Below are 15639 nucleotides of genomic sequence, written 5' to 3'. Positions count from 1 at the left end.
CATCTCTTCTCCATCTCCCTCTCCTCTTCTCTCTGTTTCCATTCCTCCTCTCGCTCTCCTCTCCTTCTCCCACTCCTCCCTTCACTCTCTCCTCTCCGTCTCCCACTCCTCTCTCTCCTCACCTCTCCTCTCCATCACCTCTCCTCCCCTCTCCTCTCCCTCCTCCTCCCACTCCTCTCCTCTCTGTCTCCCACCTCCTCCCCTCACTCTCCTCTCCTCTCATCTCTTCTCCGTCTCCCACTCCTCCCCTCACTCTCTCCTCTCATCTCTTCTCCGTCTCCCACTTCTCTCCTCTCCCACTCCCCTCGCCCTCTCCTCTCCATCTCCCACTCCTCCCTCGCTCTCTCCATCTTCCAATCCTCTTCTCGCTCTCTCATCTCTTCTCCATCTCCCTCTCCTCTTCTCTCGGTTCCCATCCTCCTCTCACTCTCTCCTCTCCCACTCCTCCCTTCACTCTCTCGCCACTCTCGTTTCCATTTCCAGCTTTCCCCTCTACCCCCCCCCCCCCCCCCCCCCCGCCCATCCTTTGTGGTATTTCTGTACAGAGCAGTGACAACAACCTACTGTGGTACCAACCTGTGTTGTTCTGACTGGATTTGACTTTGCTGTTGGTCGTCTCCTGAATTTGTTTCTCATAATCCCTCACCTCGTCCAAACTCATCCCTGTGTTGGGGGAGCAAATAAAGCACACACACACACACACACACACACACACACACACACACACACACACACACACACACACACACACACACACACACACACACACACACACACACACACACACACACACACACACACACACACACACACACACACACACACACACGCACACACACAGTCACACACACACACACACGCACGCACGCACGCACGCACGCACGCACACACACACATTGATGAGGAGAGCATGTCATAACTCTTTATGACAAAGATACACCTTATCTTATCTTTTTATTTATTTATTTTTTTAAATATGTTTTAAGTTCAGTATGACGATATATATATATATATATATATATATATATATATATATATATATATATATATATATATATATATATATATAAAAAAAGTAAATTCTATTTTCATCTGTAACATGTAATAATACGTGAAAAGGGCGTCTCCAACCCACCGTGCCATTCGTCTATCCAGGCCACCGCTTGCCTGTGGGCAACGAGTAGTATGTCACGAATGTTCTGTTAGAAGTCAGAAAACAAAATTGTCGTTTTAGTTCAGAACAATAGGTCCCTCATTAAAACCAAACATTAATTGCATCCTGCAGTGTTAATTTTGGCAGCTATTTTCATTTTAGTTTTAGTCTTAGTCATGTGTCAAGTGCTCCTTTTTCATTTTCATCATAATTAGTCTTCATTTATTTTTGTTTAGTCAGTTTTAGTCAACTAAATGTCTGAGCATTTTAGTCTTAGTTAGTTTTTGTCTCAATTTTGTCTTTTTTGTTTTATTCTAGATTAATAGACGAAAACGGATGTCATTTTTGTCTATTTTTAGTTAATGAAAAAAACTTGTCAGAAGTCAGAAATAGTCAACATGGAACATTTTCTGATTTAAATTGCGTATTTATTTTTTAACCTAGGGGAATCTGAGTTGGCGGCACAAGTGATACACAGGAAGTATATATGTTGGTGTAGACATGGTCCAATGTATTGTTGCTCCTACAGTATATGTTGGTGTAGACATGGTCCAATGTATTGTTGCTCCTACAGTATATATGTTGGTGTAGACATGGTCCAATGTATTGTTGCTCCTACAGTATATGTTGGTGTAGACATGGTCCAATGTATTGTTGCTCCTACAGTATATGTTGGTGTAGACATGGTCCAATGTATTGTTGCTCCTACAGTATATGTTGGTGTAGACATGGTCCAATGTATTGTTGCTCCTACAGTATATGTTGGTGTAGACATGGTCCAATGTATTGTTGCTCCTACAGTATATGTTGGTGTAGACATGGTCCAATGTATGCATCAAAGAGAGCATTACGGATGTGGTGACATTGTTTCCAGAGAGACGGCGCTGAACTCTGTCTGTCTTCTGTTTGCTGTGTCTTTTCCTTTCTCTCTGCCTTGTCTGTCGTCTTTCTGCTGTGTCTGTCCTCTCTCTGCTGTGTCTGTCCTCTCTGTCATGTCTGTCCTCTCTCTCTCTGCTGTGTCTGGCAGCGGTTTATTCTATAACAACAGGATACTGTAAACTAAGTAAACAGAACACAGTAGTAGTACACACTGATTGCAATCTGCTTGCATAAAAACATTATATAAAACCACATTCTGAGGTCAGTGCTAAAGTGCCACATGGAAGAGGTCTGGTTAGTGGTTAGAGTTAGAGGTGGTCTAGGTCTGGTTAGGGTAACTTAGGGGTAGTTAAGCATTCATTATAATTTATTATTATTATTTAGATAGATGGATGTAAAGGGCTAGACCAACTCTTAACCCCTATCCGGACCTAGACCACCTCTAAGTCACAACCCTAACTTAGGGGTTAAAGTTAGAGGTGGTCTAGGTCTGGTTAGGGGTTAGAGTTAGAGGTGGTCTAGGTCTGGTTATACTGATCCGATACCAGTGCACATAATTTTTTTTTATATTATATAAATTATAAAAACTTTTTTTCTTTTCTTTTTACAGCTACTGTTTTATATATACTGTTTTTTTAGTAATAACTAGAAAGTAATGGTATTTATTCAACAACAGGTGATTGTATAGATTAGTATTAGTATCATTAATTGACAACTAAGCTCAATGAGTTCACCCACGGAAAGGTTGTTGGCACATTGGTTCCGCACGGACGTTATTCGTTGTTGCGCACTTCCTCCTATCCAGAAGGCTCCGTTTAGGTTAGCTACTGTAGTAGCAGAGGCTCTGTTGTGATTTTTTATGCAAAATAAATATTCAACATTCTCTTTTGAGACTCCGCCTCAGACTCTTATCATTTGGCACTAAAAGCTAAACATTGTCACCGTATGGCTGTCTGCATTATGTCATTAATTGTGTGCGAGAAGTCGATCAGTGACCACGTTAGCGTGAGCTAGCTTAGCCACTAGCTAACGCGAGTTAGATGGAAACAATGTAATGTTACTGGTGAAAAAGTGATTTACCTTGGAATACTCCTTGCCAACTTGCTGTACTTTGCTTGCAGGTCTGCAGATGGATTATGAATAGTCCCAACTTTAGCCAAGGTAACGTTAAGCTAAAACTAGCTTTTCAAATAGCTCTTCAGCTAATGCTAATAGCAGAGTTCCCCGTCACACTGCTCTACTCGGGACGATGGCATTAAGAAAAGTTATAATTATTTTGTCTCGTCTTGTTTTAGTCAACAATATCAACATACATGAAGAGAAATTTCGTCCTGGTTTTTGTAAATTACATTTTGTGTCCTCAGTTGTGGTCAACAATATTTAATTAACTATTTAGTCACGTTTGCGTGACATGGTCTTCAATAACGTGACGTCACGTCTCGTTGTCGTCATGAAAAAAACCTTCGTTGACGAACATCTTTCGTCCTCATTTTAGGTGACAAATTAACACTGCAGATGAAGAACCATATAAGTCCATTTTAGGTTTTCAGAGGAATGTTTTCAAACCCAATTATCTAAAGATGGTCAGCGGGTTATATATTCATAGCTAAGTTTGACAGTAGAGGTTGACTTCTCTCAGCTAATGTAAGCACATTCACACTCCAAGTGATTTCGATCGACTTTACAACTGAAGGGTTCAATGAACCAATCAGGATTTTACACTGCCTGTAGCCAGACTGCATTTTGCTGCAGAGAGAATCCATGTAGGTACACAAAGGATAAAGAACAACGCAGAATGACTGCTCTGTTCAGAGCTGCAGCACTTTACAGTGTATCCAGTTAACTGTGAATGTAAATTTTCCCAGTACCAGAACTACATTTGCTGAAGCCCCATCATATTCATCATCATATCGCACATCATATTCCAATCGATCCCGCTGTATTTTTAGAGCACGAGAGGGGCATGATGGGAAATGTAATTTGTCTTACTTTGTGTATGAACTCCTCGGTCCTGCTCTGGAAGCCGTAGACCTCGAACTTGCACTGTACCGCCTTGTAGGAGCACATGATGGGCTGCCTCCTGTCTCCAGTCCTTCTCCAGAGGGCCCCGGCCAGTTTTACTGGACCGCCAGTGACTCAGGTCCTACAAGCAGGCGGAGGTGGAGGGTGGGACTTTACATTATCTGCTGCATCAGCGGAAACATGCGCCCTGTGTTTGTTGTGTCATCAGGGGGAACTAACGGAACGTAGGCCAAGTGCGTCCACATTTTATAGGATTCTATCACATTTTCATAACAATAGCACCCTGCGCCGTTTTCATTGAGGTTTCTTACAAATTAACGATGCTTTATCTTGTCCTTTATATGCCGATTATCATTAGAATCTTAAATTGTACCATATGTCCCCCTTTAGACAACATATGTAATGCTACCAGCGCACTTTTGTTAAGATAATTAGTTGGCCATTCGCGGTCGCTATACCGAGGTTGCAGTAATAGTTTAACGCTGTTCAGATCACGTCGGAGAATATAGACCCATCCCAGTGACCTGCGACCTGTGCTAACGCTCTTGGGAAATGCAGTGTTGTAGTTCTCAACATTTTCAGCCTTTAATTTTAAAACAATGCTGCCATCTACTGACAACAAAAAAGTGTTGTCTAATCGTCACCTTGAGAGCTACTTCCGTATACAGCGCCGCCCCAAACCCAATCTAGAGATTCCACTTTTGCTGGGAGTGGGGCGTGGCCGTATTTGGTCCCAGACAATAAGAGTGGCTGCAATTGGTCACCGTGACGTTATGTCTTGTGAGTAATAAGTGGGAGGCTGTGGGGAGTGAGTGGTGTGTGCAGGGGCGTAGCTGGGGGGGGGGGGTAGCTTAGGATGATTCCAAGGGCCCAGCACTGGGGGGGGGGGGGGGGCCCAACATTTTTATTTTTATTTTTTTTTACTAGACATCACTCAGGTGTATTATTGATGCTCTCATTGATACTATGTTTCTTTCTGAAGTGTGTGTGTGTGTGTGTGTGTGTGTGTGTGTGTGTGTGTGTGTGTGATATATATAGAGAGAGAGGGGGGCTTTGGTAGACTATTGCATTGGTCCATTCATTGAAGATGAACGCAATGCGACATCCTTTACTAGGCTCACCCACCAACAGTGCAGGTGCTGAACTGCTGATCCGAATGTATAGGTAAAAACCATATTATGCGTTTTCATCAATAAAAAAATGGCAAAAAAAGAATTCCGCTCGTGCGCTTACGCTCGCTCACATTCACTGGGGGCCTACAAATACATTCTTTCATGGGGCCCAGAATCTGGAGCTACACCCCTGGGTGTGTGTGTGTGTGTGCATGTGTGTGTGTGTGTGCGTGTTTTAGTTAGGTTGGCAGTGAGTGGCGTACCACTTGGTACAGTATATTATGTGAGTGTATGATGCTATGCCATAATAGTATATAGCTAACCGTTGGTTAAAACCTTGTATTTCAAAAACCGAGAATTGAGAAAAACAACCTCACTTCGTTCAGGAATGAGGACCACTCTCATCATAGAGGTGAAACCATTTATTACAACAAATGGTTTGTACACTTGTATTTGGCTGCGCATTTGGGTAATTCGTAACAGAGCCTGAGGCCTTGTCCACAAGTACACACGGTTTTCCTCAACAAAAAGAAAATTCTCAAAAACTGTCCTTCAAAAGAAAATCTTGTCCATGGCAACAGTGTTTTGTAAAATATCTCCGTCCACAACAACAACAACAACAACAACAACAACACAAAGACGCTCACATGAAATGACCCGATGGCATGACCTAAAACTCTGTTGTCCACCATTTATCGTGTGAACGGGAGGAGAATACTGTACCATGTTTTCAAAAAAATATCTGTATACGCTTGGGCGGGGCCATTAGTCATGATGTCAGAATTTCACCCACCCATGCAAACAACTCTCTCCCCCAAATCCAATAACTAGAGTGCTAAAATTCAAATTTGTGATGTCGTCAAGTATGAAGTCTAAAGCTGCTTCATAGACAATGAGTAAAACTGAGAACTCCCAGGGGAATGTACACGGGTCCACGTTTCAGGAGGGAGGACACAACTACACAATAAGGCTACAGCTACATTGATCTGTTGAGTCTGTCCGTCTATGTCTGTTTTTAGTTCATTTTCAATTAGGAGTATCCGCTTGTTGGACAGAGTTGACGCTGTCTCCGTCTCTGCCAAATTTGTGTCCGTTTTGATGGACAGAAAGGTTCAGAGAGGGTGAACTTTTGGAACTGTTACCACCCGAAAAGCTGTTGTTTATGCAAATGTATTATTTTTTTTTGTGTTTTATTTTTTTATTAACAAACATATAAACAAACATGACAACACACGATAAGATATACAAGCATTATTAACAGTGCACATCCAATGAAATCACCATATAGTTAAATGTCTTATACAGGATATACCCCTAATACCTGCTATCTAATACCCTACACACATATGCTCTAGCTCGTACCCCCCCCTCTCCCGGACCCCCCATTGGATAATCCATCCATTATCCCACGCTCCTAACCAGACACTACCATTATATGCTAGCTTTTATTATCTCCACCACTTCTAACCACATTTTCATTTTTGATTCATTGAGTATTGAGCAAATGTATTATTACGTTAGGTTCCAATAAAAAAAATAAACAGGGCAGTAATACCTAAAATGTCCATCCGTTGTGTACAGTGATGGATCAATGTAAAGCTCATTTGGCTATCAAGAAAACATTATATAACTATAACAAACATTATGTGGGTCCACAAAATCAGTCTCCCCTTTATTGTCGACGGAGCAGCTCCACACTTTATACTTGATGACGTCACAAGATTGAATCTTACTTCTCTGCTTTCTGGCTTTATGAGAAAGTAGCTCATGTTCACAAATATTGATTAAACTTTTCTAGGCCATGGAAATAACATATTGAAATTCTTAATTTGGGTGTCACTTTTAATGAAAGTGAAAGGGTTTTAGGTAGGTAGGTACGTGTGTGTATGCGTGTGTGTGTGTGTGTGTGTGTGTGTGTGTGTGTGTGTGTGTGTGTGTGTGTGTGTGTGTGTGTGTGTGTGTGTGTGTGTGTGTGTGTGTGTGTGTGTGTGTGTGTGTGTGTGTGTGTGTGTGTGTTGGAGGACAAGGTACATCTGAACAACTGTCACTAGAAGAAGGGATTAGAATGTGTGTATGTGTGTGTGAGAGAGAGAGAGAGAGAGAGAGAGAGAGAGAGAGAGAGAGAGAGAGAGAGAGAGAGAGAGAGAGAGAGAGAGAGAGAGAGAGAGAGAGAGAGAGAGAGAGAGAGAGAGAATGAGCCAATTATATGTGTGTGTGTGTGTGTGCTTGTGTGTGTGACTGTGTACATGAAACACAAACTGTAACAGGGAGATCTGGATGTTTTAGCATGTAGGGTCTTGCTTGCTTGTTTTCCCCCCATTGATTACAAGGTAACAATGTGGGGACAACAGCTAAACTGTGTGTATGGGTGTAACTGAATACCTTTCATCCCTAGTAATGCTTGTCAGGGCTATAGTGACGACAGAAAAGTGTGTGTGTGTGTGTGTCTTTGCATGTGTGTGTGTGTGTGTGTGTGTGTGTGTATGTGTGTGTAACTGTGCAACTGTGTGTGATTGTTTCTAGCGCTTTACTGGGAATAGGGTTAAGTTAGTGCCTTTCATGTGTGTGTTTATCTTTGTGGTTAGCAAGACAGTCTGGCGGAGACTATGTTTTCAGTTCCCATAAGATCTCTTCAAAAAGGGTGTGGATCCTCTGTTCCAAGCCGGCTGCATGTGTGATGTTCTATAAGCCCTGGTTTCAACCAAGTATTGACCGTGTGTGTGTACCTTGGTGTGAACGTGCACGACAACATATCTGTATATGTGAGTGTTTAGTTAGAGACAACATATCTGTATATGTGAGTGTTTAGTTAGAGACAACATATCTGTATATGTGAGTGTTTAGTTAGAGACAACATATCTGTATATGTGAGTGTTTAGTTAGAGACAACATATCTGTATATGTGAGTGTTTAGTTAGAGACAACATATCTGTATGTGTTTAGTTAGAGACAACATATCTGTATGTGTTTAGTTAGAGACAACATATCTTTATGTGTTTAGTTAGAGACAACATATCTGTATGTGTTTAGTTAGAGACAACATATCTGTATGTGTTTAGTTAGAGACAACATATCTTTATGTGTTTAGTTAGAGACAACATATCTGTATATGTGAGTGTTTAGTTAGAGACAACATATCTGTATGTGTTTAGTTAGAGACAACATATCTGTATGTGTTTAGTTAGAGACAACATATATGTATGTGTTTAGTTAGAGACAACATATCTGTATGTGTTTAGTTAGAGACAACATATCTTTATGTGTTTAGTTAGAGACAACATATCTTTATGTGTTTAGTTAGAGACAACATATCTGTATATGTGAGTGTTTAGTTAGAGACAACATATCTTTATGTGTTTAGTTAGAGACAACATATCTTTATGTGTTTAGTTAGAGACAACATATCTGTATATGTGAGTGTTTAGTTAGAGACAACATATCTGTATGTGTTTAGTTAGAGACAACATATCTGTATATGTGAGTGTTTAGTTAGAGACAACATATCTTTATGTGTGAGTGTTTAGTTAGAGACAACATATCTGTATATGTGAGTGTTTAGTTAGAAACAACATATCTGTATGTGTTTAGTTAGAGACAACATATCTGTATGTGTTTATTAGAGACAACATATCTGTATGTGTTTAGTTAGAGACAACATATCTGTATATGTGAGTGTTTAGTTAGAGACAACATATCTTTATGTGTGAGTGTTTAGTTAGAGACAACATATCTGTATATGTGAGTGTTTAGTTAGAAACAACATATCTGTATGTGTTTAGTTAGAGACAACATATCTGTATGTGTTTATTAGAGACAACATATCTGTATGTGTTTAGTTAGAGACAACATATCTGTATGTGTTTATTAGAGACAACATATCTGTATGTGTTTAGTTAGAGACAACATATCTGTATATGTGAGTGTTTAGTTAGAGACAACATGTCTGTATGTGTTTAGTTAGAGACAACATATCTGTATGTGTTTAGTTAGAGACAACATATCTGTATGTGTTTAGTTAGAGACAACATATCTGTATGTGTTTAGTTAGAGACAACATATCTGTATGTGTTTAGTTAGAGACAACATATCTTTATGTGTTTAGTTAGAGACAACACATCTGTATGTGTTTAGTTAGAGACAACATGTCTGTATGTGTGAGTGTTTAGTTAGAGACAACATATCTGTATGTGTTTAGTTAGAGACAACATATCTGTATGTGTTTAGTTAGAGACAACATGTCTGTATGTGTGTTTAGTTAGAGACAACATATCTGTATGTGTTTAGTTAGAGACAACATATCTGTATGTGTTTAGTTAGAGACAACATATCTGTATGTGTTTAGTTAGAGACAACATATCTGTATGTGTTTAGTTAGAGACAACATATCTTTATGTGTTTAGTTAGAGACAACATATCTTTATGTGTTTAGTTAGAGACAACATATCTGTATATGTGAGTGTTTAGTTAGAGACAACATATCTTTATGTGTTTAGTTAGAGACAACATATCTTTATGTGTTTAGTTAGAGACAACATATCTGTATATGTGAGTGTTTAGTTAGAGACAACATATCTGTATGTGTTTAGTTAGAGACAACATATCTGTATATGTGAGTGTTTAGTTAGAGACAACATATCTTTATGTGTGAGTGTTTAGTTAGAGACAACATATCTGTATATGTGAGTGTTTAGTTAGAAACAACATATCTGTATGTGTTTAGTTAGAGACAACATATCTGTATGTGTTTATTAGAGACAACATATCTGTATGTGTTTAGTTAGAGACAACATATCTGTATATGTGAGTGTTTAGTTAGAGACAACATATCTTTATGTGTGAGTGTTTAGTTAGAGACAACATATCTGTATATGTGAGTGTTTAGTTAGAAACAACATATCTGTATGTGTTTAGTTAGAGACAACATATCTGTATGTGTTTATTAGAGACAACATATCTGTATGTGTTTAGTTAGAGACAACATATCTGTATGTGTTTATTAGAGACAACATATCTGTATGTGTTTAGTTAGAGACAACATATCTGTATATGTGAGTGTTTAGTTAGAGACAACATGTCTGTATGTGTTTAGTTAGAGACAACATATCTGTATGTGTTTAGTTAGAGACAACATATCTGTATGTGTTTAGTTAGAGACAACATATCTGTATGTGTTTAGTTAGAGACAACATATCTGTATGTGTTTAGTTAGAGACAACATATCTTTATGTGTTTAGTTAGAGACAACACATCTGTATGTGTTTAGTTAGAGACAACATGTCTGTATGTGTGAGTGTTTAGTTAGAGACAACATATCTGTATGTGTTTAGTTAGAGACAACATATCTGTATGTGTTTAGTTAGAGACAACATGTCTGTATGTGTGTTTAGTTAGAGACAACATATCTGTATGTGTTTAGTTAGAGACAACATATCTGTATGTGTTTAGTTAGAGACAACATATCTGTATGTGTTTAGTTAGTTTTAAATCTTTTTATTTTTCATGAGGTTTCACATTCAATCGACAGATCTACAGAATGTTCAGTGTCACTCTCATGAACAATTTTTAACAATTTTCCTTGTGCTCCCCACTCAATCCATTCTCCCATCTCTCACTCACACTCACACACACTGGGACATACACACACGTACACGCGCACACACGCGCATACAGGCATACACACACACACATACACACATACACTTGCCCACATACACACAAATAAACAATTAGACAACAAAAAAAAAGAAAATAATAATAATAAAAATAAAGTAAAATAAAATAAAATAAAGGGACAGTAGGTAAATCATAAGTAAATAAGGAATAAGGAATAAAAGTGCAAATGTCGGTATTGTAAACAGTGACATTTTATAGCACCCAGTTGCTCACACCCGCTTATCGATGGCTACTCCGACAGAGAAGGGTGCGGGCCGCTGCGTGTTCAGCTCCCGTTCCCAGACCCGACCCCGTGGGGGCAGGGTTTGACAGCCATGCGCAGGCAACCAGGCACTTACACGCAGACAAAGAGCCTCAACAGATCAGCTCATCTAATCTGCTAAAACTCCACGTCTGTTATTTAGATATGACACATTTATAGGACTACATTATGAGTTTCCAGTTGAGTATAGAGTGGATTCCAGAGTTCTTGAAATAAGTGACCCTGGTTGTGCTTTTCAAGCGTTATCTTTTCTAAGGGAAGAAACTGAGATATTTGTTCTATGAACATATTGAATGTTGGTGCGATTTCATTTTTCCATAGAAGAAGTATACATTTCTTTGCAAAATATGTTATGTATACCAACAGTCTGCATTTCTTTTGGTCTAAGTGGCAGTTTGTTATATTATTTAATAGATAGACACATGGTGATAACTCAAATTCCAACTCCATGACAGATTTAGTAAATAAGTAAAATAAAAGTAAGTAAATAAATGTGTTTAGTTAGAGACAACATGTCTGTATGTGTTTAGTTAAGGACAACATATCTTTATGTGTTTAGTTAGAGACAACATGTCTTTATGTGTTTAGTTAGGGAGGGATAATGCATCTGGATTAGGGTTGACGCAGTGATGTGAAATTCCCCATGGTTAATAAACTCATGGTACACAACACCCACTGGTGATAAAATGGCGCTCAATATCTGTATTGAGCGCATACTTGGATCTTTAATGTCATGCCGCTACATTGATCTGCTGTGTCTGTCCACATTTTCAATGACATGTATCCATTTGTTGGACAGACAGAATTAACGTTAGATTCTAATTTAAAAATAAACCAACGGACAGTAATACCTTCCATCATTTTTCTATCCATTCATTGATGGGTCAATGTAGCTGCAGCCTTATTTAGTGCATGGCGCCAACATACTGTTGCTGGTCTGGACTGGTCCTCTGAGCTCCTCTCCAGTTGAGCTTTCACTGCTGTGGGGTTTAAATACGAAATATTGACAAATCCTCTGCCTTCGTTGTGTAACCTGTCAGGTTGTCTCTAGAGCCTCCTTTCTCTTCTTTACGTGAAGTTAAATCTACTCTCAAATCTACTCTGAAAGCTACCATATTGCACCAGCTGTGTGTAAGTTCAAACATAGCCTAGTTAGCATAAATTCCCACTAAGTTGTGATTTGTTGTGTTGAAAAGCGTTTGCACCATAGAGATAAGTTGCAACGTAACAACTAAATACGAGTTTCCCAACCACGTCAGACTCTGTGTCAAAAAGGAACATAATCCTGGTCAGAACAATGGTGCAAACAACAATATATTTGCATTTTTAATCATGTTAGCGATTTACACAATGAATCCATGCCCAAGCTAGCTATGTAACAGGTGACAGACTCAGTCATGGGGAGTGTCATGGTATCTCCATATAAGCCCTGCAGGTCTGGGGCAACTCAGTGATGTGACTCAGCGGGTATTTTTGATTCAATATGAAATATTGCCAAATCCTCCTGCCATCGGTGTGTAACCTGTCATGTTGTCTCTAGAGCCTTCCTTCTCTCCTTCACTTAAATCTACTCTCAAAGTGAAAGTGAAAGCTACTCTGCTGCACATACCTAAAAATAGCTGTTCTGTCCACACAGACCGGTGCAGACACCTTCAGTTTATAATGTTGTCTGACTACGTATTAATAACATGATTAGTATTTTACAATTATTATAATTTTTTTTTATGAATGTGGGCACTGATATGCGAAAATGAAATAAATGGGTTTTTATTTCGATTAAATCTTTTTAATAATAAGCATACACCGGTCGGCAAGTAATGTACTCGGTGGATGCCCGAACACCGATAACACTGACTAACGTGGCAAGCCTAATCTTAATTGATTCTGAATATAGGAAAGACTAAATGTATCATTTTTGGCTCAAACCATGTATTGAGACATCAGAACCAATTAAGATGATCCATCAAAGGCAACTGTATAGAACAGGTTACTGAGGCTAAACTTCTAGGACTCCTACTTGATGAACAGCTAACGTGGCAGAATCACATTGACAAGGTGATTAGTAAAATGGGGAAAGGCGGGCGGTCAGGTGGCGTAGCGGAGATCGTGTTCGTCACCAACCCCGGAGACGCTGGATTCGCCTGTTCGAATCCAGCTCACAGCTCCGGGGTTGTCACCAGCTTGGCTGGCCGTTCACACTAATACAATTGGCTGTATTAGAGGGTGGGAGAAGCTGGCGGGGTGGGTCCGGGTCGTTGTAAACAGCGACTCCTACAGTTCGGTCCGGGCGCCTGCTAAGCGCGGATAGGATCTAAGTGGGGCTGAACAACAGGACCAATTTACTATACATGTGCTTAAACATTTTTAAATAAACATTTACAGACTTTTTTTTTAATGGCTAAAAGTGATTTTGTAATTTTGCAACCGTGGGTCTCACAGGGTACTTTTAACCCTGTGAGGCCCAAATAAAAAAGACATTAGCAACTTCAGAGGCCAGAGGGTGAGACCTATAAACACAGGAAGGGTGCCGTGACTGAAAAAAAGGTTGAGAAACGCTGGTATATGGTGTGGCTCTTTGTGGTACCACAGTCACTTTTGTGGCTCTTAGACTCTGACTGGTTGGCCACCCCTGACCTATAGTGTAGGTAAATCATACAATGTCACATAATTACACTCAATAATGGTAAAAAGGAATTTGTTCTGCCACACAGCATTCTTTTTCCAATAATTACACAGTAATCCAGTAGAGATTTAATTTATTTATATGATTTTTCAATAGCGATCTAGCTTACTACGATGTGCTACGATGCCAAGTGGGATGCCAGCCAGCAAGCTAATGTGCACTGTAACCATGACGATGAAACTCTATCTGTGATCTTTGATTGGCCACCTGTCTTTGTAATGACTTTTACGTCCAAACTAATTAGGTTATGACCTAAGTAATCGTGCTACAACCAAATGCAATTGTTGATTTAGTCACAAACTAACTTTGTTGTTACTAAGCCTCTAGTGTTGACTTGACCCTGACTTAGGAGAGAACTTACTGTAATCATAGCTGCAGCCCAGTGCTGGTGTTATTTTAACAAATGTCTAGAGTGCGTGTCTCACTGTATGCACATACCTCTTGCTCTCTGTAGTGGCTGTCAGGGATGGGGTCGCTAAGGATATCCAGGAAAGTCACACTCTCTGCTGGGGTAGGCTGGTCCCCAAACACCTGCACAGTTAGAGGGGGAGGTCATACACAAGAGACACAGACACACACACACTTGCGCGTGCACACGCACACACACACGCACGCACGCACACTCACTCACTCACTCACTCACTCACTCACTCACTCACTCACTCACTCACTCACTCACTCACTCACTCACTCACTCACTCACTCACTCACTCACTCACTCACTCACTCACTCACTCACTCACTCTAGAAGAGCGAACAGGATGAGTAAAGGTACAGAGGAGTGAGTTCACACACCATAACACCCCTTACTCTATCCCAGCCCGAGGCCCTTGGATCAAATCACAGCGCAGCACCGAGGGACAGAGGAGAGAGAGATAGAAGGGGATGGAGGAGTGGGAGGGGTGCAGGAGGGATATAAAAAGCAACAAGGGGGGGAAGAGTAATGGGAGCGATATGCACTTTTGCTTCAGAGAGAGAGAGAGAGAGAGAGGGGGAATTTAGAGAGACAGAGAGAGAGAGAGAGAGAAAGGGGGAAGAAAAACCAACTATCCTTTTATTCAACCTTGTTTAAAATTCATTCTATTCGATCTTTCGCCCCCTGTTGAGGCTGATCATTCCACAGTGAGAGTGAGCCGAGGAAAAAAAGAGGAGAAGAAAACTCCCCCAGTAGATAATATCTGTGGTAATCTATCAGTATAGTCACTGCGGTGTTGTTTCTTTATGAGGAATGTATTGTGTTAGGCGGCTTGCACCATGCTGCATGCCCCTTTCATGGTTCTCCATGTCAACCCCCCCCCCCCCCCCCCCCCCCCCCCCCCACACACACACACACACACACACACACACACACACACACACACAGACACACACACACACACACACAGACACACACACACAGACACACGCACGCAGACACACACACACACACACACACACACACACACACACACACACACACACCACACACACACAGACACACACACACAGACACACACACACAGACACACGCACGCAGACACACACACACACACACACACACACACACACACACACACACACACACACACACACACACACCACACACACACACACACACAGCGGCAAGCAGGTCTCCATAACATGCATGCGGCTCCCCCTGCATCAGGCGTGTGCTGCTGGGTATGTCTGAACTGATGTAACCCACAGGCTATAAACACAAGCTCCACGTTCTAGGGCCTAACAAAAATAATAGTTGGTTTCAGGTTGGTTGTCAGTTTGGCCATGGGTAGGTAGGGATTTTTTTTTTTTTTTTTTTTATTCTTTCCCACGGCGACTATGGATAGGGAATTTCTTTATTTAATTAACCTTCACTGCC

At 40.4% G+C, this 15639-nt stretch overlaps 1 pseudogene across 1 annotated transcript; it reads right to left on the bottom strand.

Annotated features, from left to right (window-relative positions):
• Positions 1-576: 576 nt before the first annotated feature.
• On the bottom strand, positions 577-14315 carry LOC311247468 (cytoplasmic phosphatidylinositol transfer protein 1-like; annotated as a pseudogene). The gene is made up of 4 exons (XR_014621011.1): positions 14223-14315; positions 4022-4175; positions 1136-1199; positions 577-663 (listed from the first exon to the last, which is right to left on the bottom strand). The product of XR_014621011.1 is annotated as a cytoplasmic phosphatidylinositol transfer protein 1-like (transcript).
• Between the last annotated feature and the right edge of the window lie 1324 nt (positions 14316-15639).

Source organism: Notolepis coatsorum (genome assembly GCF_963971535.1).
Source record: "Notolepis coatsorum genome assembly, contig: SCAFFOLD_3068, whole genome shotgun sequence".
Classification (NCBI taxonomy): Eukaryota; Metazoa; Chordata; class Actinopteri; order Aulopiformes; family Paralepididae; genus Notolepis; species Notolepis coatsorum.
This window is presented reverse-complemented; position numbering and strand designations above follow the sequence as displayed.